Here is a 9,815-nt window from a genome sequence, read left to right on the forward strand (position 1 = left end):
AAATTGAAACCGGTATGTGGTGCGCCAATCGCTCAGGAGGTGGGCCACAAGCCCGCTGTTGCCTTGGACCTTTGGGCCCTCCAACTGCGACGTGATGGTCAGAGTGGAGTGACACGTATGAATTGGGTGGTACCATAATGAACGGGGTGAAACGGGGCGACCCAACGTAGCCACAAGAGGACCCGACATCTCGTGATGACCAGAATGAAAATGATGATGATCAGGGTCGTCTGCTGAAAGGCGTGATAAAGAGGAAGCCCCGACAGTCTGTATAATGGAACGGCAGCAGCAATCCTACTTCGTATGTAGCCACATACAAAAGTGGCTCTTACGCCAACCGGCGGCACGGTTGCAGGGGTTCCCCTCTTCATGGTACAGATGCCCGCGGTAGTGAAAGTGTTGCGACAGCGCGGTTGCGGCCCTCGTAAATGAAGGGGGGCGTCGTTTGGGTGTGCTGCGGCGTGCATTCTGGCGCCAGAATTTCTCGGGGAACATCCCAGTAGAAATTCCTGGCGCAGTGGTAGTGTTGCGTAATGGAAAGTGGGCTCATGGTAGAGGACATCACTGTGAGCCTGCATTCAAGAAGAGGTAAGGCGAGCCGAAAAGGCTGCGTCGCAAATATCTTACTTCGCATACCCATGCAGCCGAACTACTGTGACCTAGCATAAAAGTAAATTCTTTGCAGGTGATGCCTACCGTTGTATGGTAGCGCATGATCGCGTGGCCATTTCTCGGTCCCTCATTCGCCGTATGTTCCCCGTTGCAATGGATCTAAGAATATATTTGCCCCGTTATTTTTCCGGACATACGCTCCCTGGAAATTACAGCTCTTTTCGTTAGTGTATCACCGGCAAAAAGTGGTCACGCATGCAGTGCTCAAGTACGCAAAGGAATGTGTGCTCACTTACCATGTGAGGTGATCCTACTGAGGGAGATATCCTTTCTACTGGGGAGATGGGCGCATCTTGTTCATGCGCGGGAAAAGTGAGGCCCCTTGCAAAAATAGCATCACTTGAAGTGCCTGTGCAACAATCATGCCAATTGCGTTTTTACAGGACACGGCGCGCTGGGTCTAATAAAGCCAACAGCGTTCTCCGATACTCCATCATGTATGTGCTTATTTCTGAATTTCGCTGGAAGTGTGCATGCTTTTTCAGATGTTAACGGGAGTTTTAAACTGAGTATACAGTGAACACATTTTGTTCCGCAGCTTTTCCTCGACGCACCCGCCGCGGTGGCTCAGTGGCTAAGGCGTTCCGCTGCTGAGCACGAGGTCGCGGGTTCGATTCCCGGCCGCGGCGGTCGCTTTTCTGATGGAGGCGAAAAGCAAAAACGCCCGTGTGTACGAGATTTTGGCGCACGTTAAAGATCCCCAGGTGGTCAAAATTAATCCGGAGCCCTCCACTACGGCGCGCCTCATCGCCTTAGTTGCGTCGGCGCGTTAAACCCTACAATCAATCAATTTTCCTCGACGTTTCGACTGGAATTATCTTCAATTTCGTCCTTTATTTTTTTTTTATTTATTATTACTGGCACTGACAAATGGGCTGTGTTTTAACGCAACTCTTGTGTGTGACGGAAATTTATTTCTTACTCAGCTAATCTTTGCGTTGAATATTTACGATTTCATCAGTCACTTTTTGAAATATTTTGCTGAATTGGCCTTACCTCTCTCCCGAGCTGACAGGTTCAAGTTCACAATCCCTCTCCGTAGCAAAACTGACTGGCGGCTGTGTCAAGTGGACGAAACCGATTCCTTTCCCTGTAAAAAGCGTGGGATTCTTCTTTTTCATTTTTGGTGGTAACGGTGAAACGCGTTAAGCCATTGCACAGATAACGTGGCACAGATACGTGGGATAAGTTCTTGTGCAACCTCGGCCTTTGATAAAATAACAGCACCTTCTCGCCTGCTCCAGTATGGGCAATAATTTTCTGCCGCTTGTGGGTGATAATAGTGCCGCGAATTAGATTTGTTTGTTTGTGTTTTTGCTTTTTCTGCCCCGCTGCACCGGGCTGTGTTATCTCTGTCCCAGGCATGTTTCTTTTTTTCTTTCTTATGCCGCATGGGTTATCTCTATTGATAGGGAGAATATTTCGCCATAACGCCACTAGCCTAGAATAGTCTTCTTTTATCTACGGTGTTATCGATGTAAATCGACGGTTCGAGAAACACCCGCGCCAAAAGATAAATGCCAGCAGAGCAGACGTAGCGGCATTCGATTCACTGAAACTTAAGAGTTCCTGCATATCGCTTAGCGCAAGAGTTGCGCGTCTGATTGCCACATGCCGCGGGTTCCAGTCCGACAGGAAAGCCCGCTTTCAGTGCTGAGCACAATACCCCGTATATAGTCAGTTCCGCTCAACCGATCATCGGCAGTTGCAGATGCGGCGGTAACGGCGGCCGCTCAGCTGATAAGCAGCCGAAAATCCTGCGCCAGTTTTTGTCTGTGCCACTCCTGGCCACTCCTCCTCGCATCTGCCGCTGGCGCGGCGGCCCGGCGGCAGCTCCCACATGCGAGACGGGTGGCTTTCCCGCACGACCTGGAAGTCAAGATGCTCCCCCATAGAGTTTCTTATGGTATCTTCGGCTGGTCGTTTTTGGGCGCTCTAACGCGCTCTCGAATGGGGCAGCGTATTCGGCTGGTTGAAATGGGGCGCTCTGAGAGCGTTCGGCTGGTTCTTTGAGATCGTGCGCCTCTCGCTCAGAGCGCTCCAATGCGCTCCGACATCGACTGCCAGAGCAACTGCGCGCCCCCGGCGAGATGAGGTCACGTGACCGGTTTTGCTGGGTCACGTGAGCCCATCTCGCTGTTGCATCATCTCTTTCTCTATTGCATGGAGGACATGCGACGTTCGGTAGGCGGTGAAAGGCTTGTGGTGGGCTGCGCAGACTGCATTCCCCTTGTGCTTCGCGTACTAGCTGTGCCTCCAGTTCTTGTGATGTCGAAGCGAGTGTGCTTAGCGTTGGGGACACCGTCGGTGCTTCTAGCTAGCACGGAGGACAGCACCGACACTAGCTCGGACGACGACGACGCTCGGATATACGCGACGAAGTTCGCCGAGTTGTTCACTGTGCCGTCCAAGATACCGAAGGTGAACAACTACGTGGACACGGCAGTGAACTTTTACTCGGAGAAAGAGGTAAGAAATCGCCTACAACGAATGTATCAAACAGTAACATCGGTTTTATTTTTTTTAACAGTTTCGCAGGAACTTCCGCCTACCACGAAAGGCGTGCTGTGAGCTGATTCAGAAGTTTGAAGAGTCCATCTTTTGCCCGTCAGGCAGACGTAGTGGTGGCTCGCCTGCAAAAAGACCGGACGAGCACATTCTTTCGTTCCTTTGGTAAGCTTGTAAATTGTAGATATGCAAGGAGTTACGATTTGCGTGTGAGCTAGGAGCTTGATAGCTTCACGTGGTTCGATGGTAATGGGCTTTTTTTTTCTGTGCTCATGTTTGCTTACTGCTGTTGTTCGGCTTGAATCTGCGATGCCTGATTCTTTTGAAAGAGCAACTTCGCGCAATGATCTCCGCAGCATCAATTTTTTTCACTTCCGTGTATATCGGAGTACAAAACCCCCTGGTAAGCCGCGCCTGTGGGAGAAAACGAAGGCTGTACAACCCTCTTTTCGCGCTGTGCACATTCACGCTTCTTTTTCGGATTACCACTGGAAGTGGGCACCATTTTAGAGGTCGTGCAGCTTTCAATAAACTGTAGCGCTAAAAAGGCGCATGAGCGATGCGGAGTGATTGCATCATTGTACACCTTTTCTTTTTAACTGACACATTTTATATCTAGAATTTAGGGTCTTTCAGAGCAGAAATCACTTACCCGCAACTCTGTAGCAAGCAGGCAGGCTCTATTCGCGGTGGTGTGACTACGCTTTATGCGAAAGCTGGCTCATTAGGCAGTTGGTAGCCTGGCAGTTTTGGCGGGATAGGCAATGACGAACGTAGTGCTCACCTGTGTACATTGACCTGCCAATGTGGTTTTTTTTTTTTTTTTGCTAGGTATGCAAGCAACAAGGCATCAATGCGAGAAGTGGCCATTCTCTTCAACATGGCGGAGTCCACGCTGCTTGCAGTAATTGAAAGAGTTCTTCAATTTCTTTGCTACATCGCTCCAGATGTTATCAACTTTGGCAGCGACAAGGCCGCTTTGGCTGAAGCTTTTGAGAAAGTGAGCACCTTTGCATGATCTATATGTGTAATAGGTAGCAAAGTATAAGCTGGCAGGCTCTCTCGACTAGAAACACTCAGTACAAATATATATGTGCGCCACAAGATTCCACCACACTTGGCAGTTTATGCAGTGCTTATCTGCACAGCAGGGACGTACCAGTGCATTACACGTACCTCTTACAGAATATTATACCGCACAATTTTTTACGTTGTGGCTCATTCAATTTTCAGATCGCTGGCTTCCCCAATGTCATTGGTTGCATCGATGGAACATACATACCTATGCGTTGCCCAAATAACAAGGTGAAGTCAACCTATGGAAACAGGCACAATCAGGTCTCATTGACTATGCAAGGTATCTGCGATGCCAAAGGCCGGTTTCAAGATGTTTTTACTGGAACACCAGGAAAAATTCACGATGCGAGAGTTCTGAGGCTGTCCTTGGTACATGAAGATCTGCCAACAATATGCGAGATCAACAAATACCACCTCCTCGGCGACGCTGCTTACCCCATCAGAGAACATTTGCTCACGCCTTACAAGCACTACGGGACCATGACACCAGCAAAACTCGCATACAACCACCGCCATGCTGTCACAAGAGTGAAAATTGAAAACGCGTTTGGTTTGCTGAAGCAACGATTCAGACAACTTCGATACGTAGAGTTCACAACGGTGGACAAGATCACACAGTTCATTGTTGCCTGCTGTGTTCTCCATAACATTTGCCTAGAAGCAGGTGACTGCACTGTGGACGACCTCCTGACTGATGCGGAACGAGAAGAAAGAACCGAGGACCTTGATGTGCACAACCGAGGCAACCAGGCGGAGCTACAGGCATCTCAGCCAAGTCAAACTGCACGTGAAGGTGCGCTTCGCCGCTTGGGAGAACTGAAAAGGGACAATTTGGCCCAGCTGTTCTGAGAAGGCAGTGGAAACAACCTGAGGTGTGCATTGAAGGACAGTGTACATACTGTTGAGGACAATTAACAAAAGGGTGTGTTTCATTGGTTAAAATAATTTATTGCATAGTGAAGCAAAAATTCAACAGCAAACATTGTTGTATTTTCATTGATTAAAATGTATTGCACAGTGAAGCAATAAAAATGAACAGCGAACATTGTTGTATTATTTGCTTGCAGAAAAAAAGTCACTCAAACAGCTTTTTAATGGCCCGGTCTTTTTGTGGCCATCTAAAGCTGCTAACCAGGACGAAATGGCAATAACGTATTAGATTGAATAGTTCATGAAAGTAAAAATGTACTACACATTGAAATGTAGGAACACTGCTGCAGCATCACAAAAAATGGAGAGGTAACATTGCAACAACCTTGTAAAAGTAAAATATATTGCACATTTGAATACTAGCGCAACTGAATACTTGAAGTGCAAAACAAAAAAGAGTAGTCAAAATTTTAAAACATTTGCTGCACATTAACATGGGAATGCAGCTGTCACCAGAGAAAAGTAATCCTTGCATAACAGTGTGCAAACTGCTACAAAAAAAATTTTACACAGTAAAATGTACCCCACACTCAGATATAGGAACAAAAGTGCAACCTCGAAAAAACAAAATACTCCAGAACGATAAAAGCACAATACTACAAGCTTATAAAAATAAATATATTGCACAACTGATTATAGCCCAACTGCAACACTGAAGAGGAGAAAAAAAAAGTGACTGTGCTGCATAATAAAATACGAATACAACTGCAACCACAGAAAAAAACTTACAGGAGCGCAGAACATCACAACTCGAAACTTCCAGGGAAAAAACAGTTTGAACTAAAAAATGTTGCACATCTTGCATTAGTACACAAGTGCCATTTTTCAGATCAAATTTAAAACTAGTAAATAAAATAAAACCAAAGCACTGGAAACGAATGTCTTATGGTGCACAATCTTTCTTTAGGAGTTCTTGGATAGCTGCCATGTGCCGAGCATGTGCTGTAAGCAACTCCTGGTGCCGCTCTTCCCTCCTACGTTCTCGTTCTTCCTTCCTCTGTTCTTTTTCTTCGTTCATCTTTCGCATCTCTTCAAAAAACAGTGCCATGTGTTGTGTCCTGGGCAGGCTAGCACGCAAGTTCCTATCAGCTTTTCGCTTCTTCATGGGCATCTCTGCAACTTCTTGTCCAGTCGAAATTTCTTCAGGGGACGCACCAGGGGGAATGTTCGCAGCCTCTCCATCATTCTCCAAATCTGAATTACTCTGCGTGCTGCGACATGACCTCCCGTTGCTGGCAGTTGATGAAGTGGTTTTGTACAGGACCTTGTTTACACCCCTCAAAACCTCTGGTTCTAAGCTGTCGTCGATAGCCTTAATGGCAGCAAATTCTTCTTCATATGACACATGGCATGGAGCTCTACCTGAAGTTCTGTTGTTTTTGTCTTCGCTTCTTTTCCGTTTTGCCAGGGTCTTGAAACGAGTTTCACACTGCACTGCTGTGCGCGATACACCGAGTACACGAAAAATGTCCCGAGCAATCTGGCCGAACATGTCCCGCTTGCTTTTAAACTTATTGAGTGGACCTACTTTGGGCGAGTAGCGGGCATAGCAGTCCAACAGCAGCCTTGTTTCTCCAGGGGTCCATGCCACTGTCAAGAAAAAAAATGCGTGAATAGGAATTAGCCACCTATCAGAGGAAGGTGAGTGAATGTTTTATAAAAAATTAACCTATACTGAGCACGGACATAAAAACAATGGAGTGTACACTGTACACTCAGGATGAAGATCCGCGTTTCGAAGGGGTAAAGGCGATGAGCTCCGTAATGCAGGATAGGCAACAAGCATGTGAATCGTTAAAACATAGAAGAAACCCAAAACTAAAGCGCTGGGCTGGCAGGCAAGCTCTGCGGGAAAAAAAAAGAAACCCGGACACTGCAACTGCTGCAAGGTGACTCGCGCGCATATATATTTATCTGTTTAGCTAGCAGTGGTCTTTCGTTGAATACCTGCAGCTTCGTGTCAACCGTTACTCCTCGTCTTCCATAGCACACAGGGAAGATCGTTGGGGCTTACTCTGTGCGCCTGACAACCGTTCTCTTTTTATTTAAAATAAAGTGTGCGCTGCATATGCCCCTTTTGCAAGGCACTGGCTGTCACCATTCCCCGCTTGGTCTGATAGCGGACACACAGAGAAAAACAATAACCAAAGGTACGCTACAGTCGCACAAAACAGCAAAAAAAAAAAAATAAACGTTTATGGGCAGAAGTCGGCATTGTTTACATCGCACGTCGCGGTGCGCCGATCCACTGCTGACCTCTTTCCGCTTCGTATGGTCTCCAAGGGAACCAACAAATAATTTTTCGGAAGCTTGCCTTCCGCGTTTTTTAAACGTTGTGGTAGCCATATACACAGCAATACACACATGTACGCATTCAAGCTAGATTTTTTCTGACTGCGGCAAAATCTCCTCCCCGTAATAGGGCTCCTTCAGGTGGACCAACATATCAACGGCGCCACTGTTAGGTGCCGCTACGGTCTCGAAACAACAGTACAAGGAGCCTATAGGGTGATCGCTTTCAAGAAATATGACCCAAAACTAAGTTAGTCGACCTATATTCATGACAAAAGGAGATCATTTTGTGCAAGCATGTACCGTATTTATTCATGTATAGGGCGACCACTTTTCAAGAAATGTGAGCCATTACGGCCTCCCATGCCATATATTTCAGTAAAACTTTGCACCTTCACCTCGATTATGGCCTAGGGATCAACCTACATCGAAAAAATAAAGCACCTATTGATCTCCAGTCTTCATGCATTTGTCAGCAACGCTAAAAGATATTTGCTGTGAGATCGACATACCTTTTGACACTGCACCCGGGCTCGTCGGTTCCTCGTTTGGCACATCTGCGTCGAGCAGGTCGTCGAAGCTTGAGCTTTGCCCACCCCCTGTTGAACAGCCATGAGAACATTATAAAAATGTGAGACACAGTTTTACTAAATAACGGGAACCTGACGTGTGCGCTTTGTTAACGTTGTACACTAAAATTACTTGTTGCTGTAACTGATGAATACACGTTTAAATCCAATGGACAGTTACACTGAATCAGCATTGACAATGTGAAAAATAATTTCATGTACTGCAGACAACCCACGTAACTGACTCAGCTGAGTTCCAATTCAGGTTAAGTAATCGTCATGCCTTCGTAATCAACAAGCACGAATGCTAGTCGGAGCATATGCATTTCGTGAAAATACAGCTCAAGAAATGGTCAATACACAAATACCAAGTTGACAGAAACGAGCGCTGTCCGTTAATTTTGTTTTTTTGCGCAGTATTTCCACAAAATGCCTCCGTAATGCCGCCCGGCAAAAATAAACAAAGAAAGTGCATACATTTCACCCGTACCGATGCCGCTTGGCTTCCGTACAGGCGTAACAAACAACTTACTTAAGGCCATCTGAATTTTCAATGTTTACAGTATAAATTCTGCTCTGAATTGCGGATAAGCGCCCCGCACTAACGCAACAACCGCGGTGGCATGGAGCAAAGCCGCAGTGAGCGCCAAATGCCTCAACCATCGAGCGCCACTGTTATTCGTTCGTACAAGTTAAACACGCAGCCTGTTGGTGAATAACTGGTAATTAAAAAAGCGTAGAAAGACTGGACTGAGCTAGAAACGCACAGTACACCACGCGAATATTACTTCATCACACCTACGATTTCCGCATTCCGGCGGCAACGCTGTCAGGCAGTACTTCAACTGTTGGCGCGCTTTTCCCGACGAGCGGTCTCGTGGGTTCACTCGCGCCTATGCGCTCTAATACACTACTGCGAGGCTTACGCTTGCAAACAAAATAGCCTTGAACTTACCGTCAACGAGGGTGCTTAACAGTCGTTGTGCTGGCGATGCAGTGTTTTCGGAAGAGATCATTACAAACTGCGCACCTGTAGCAGCGTCGCTGAAGGCAGCCATCTTCTTTGTTGACGACCGGCGTGGCGGGGACGAATGCGGCGGCGCTAATATCGACGGCGTCGCGGAAGTTCCCTCTGCCACAACTTCCGCCCTGTCACCGCTCTCGAAAATGTCCAAGTGTTCGGCTGGCGCGCCGTGTCTCCGACTCGGACCAAGAGGAGCCTCCGGATCCAGCCGCTCCGGCTCGGAGGTCCGGAGCGCCCAGCCGAATATACCATTAGTAAGTATACTAGAGAGGAAACTGCGTCTCGTAAACCATGTCGACATGGGGGTTCATGGGAACACCCCCTTTATGGCTTGGGCTTGGCATGAAAATTGGATTCTTAAGGGGTTTTTGGGATTTGCTTTCTTCACTATGCATTAACACGTTTACGAGCTACAAGGAAGCCGAAATCCTCCCGTTTCTCTGGTAGCCGTGTTCAGTGAAACAGCAGGCAATGCGTGATCGCACCTGACATTGCTCATGCCGCAGTCGAAGGACGTATGACTGAGCGGGAATATGCCGCCGCGATATTTGTAGCCGACGAAAAGAAGAAACAAAACATACTTCGACGAAGACAATATACGGCAGATACGGGCGCTTGTATGAATTCTATCTTGCCATCGTGCACGACTGCTTAACGCCACGTTTTCTTTTTTTGTTGTTAAACTAGCTGGCGGTCGCCGTGCACCGGTTCACCACGAAGGCAACGTTTTCATAGGCACGCTC

At 47.3% G+C, this 9,815-nt stretch overlaps 1 long non-coding RNA gene across 1 annotated transcript; it reads right to left on the bottom strand.

Moving 5' to 3' along the window:
- Positions 1–5,717: 5,717 nt before the first annotated feature.
- Positions 5,718–9,117, bottom strand: LOC144145315 (uncharacterized). The gene is made up of 3 exons (XR_013317474.1): positions 9,004–9,117; positions 7,992–8,078; positions 5,718–6,777 (listed from the first exon to the last, which is right to left on the bottom strand). It is a non-coding gene; the product is annotated as an uncharacterized LOC144145315 (long non-coding RNA).
- Between the last annotated feature and the right edge of the window lie 698 nt (positions 9,118–9,815).

This window comes from Haemaphysalis longicornis, unplaced genomic scaffold (genome assembly GCF_048455015.1).
Source record: "Haemaphysalis longicornis isolate Haplotype H1 unplaced genomic scaffold, Haemaphysalis longicornis Haplotype H1 scaffold_7, whole genome shotgun sequence".
NCBI classification, from domain to species: Eukaryota; Metazoa; Arthropoda; class Arachnida; order Ixodida; family Ixodidae; genus Haemaphysalis; species Haemaphysalis longicornis.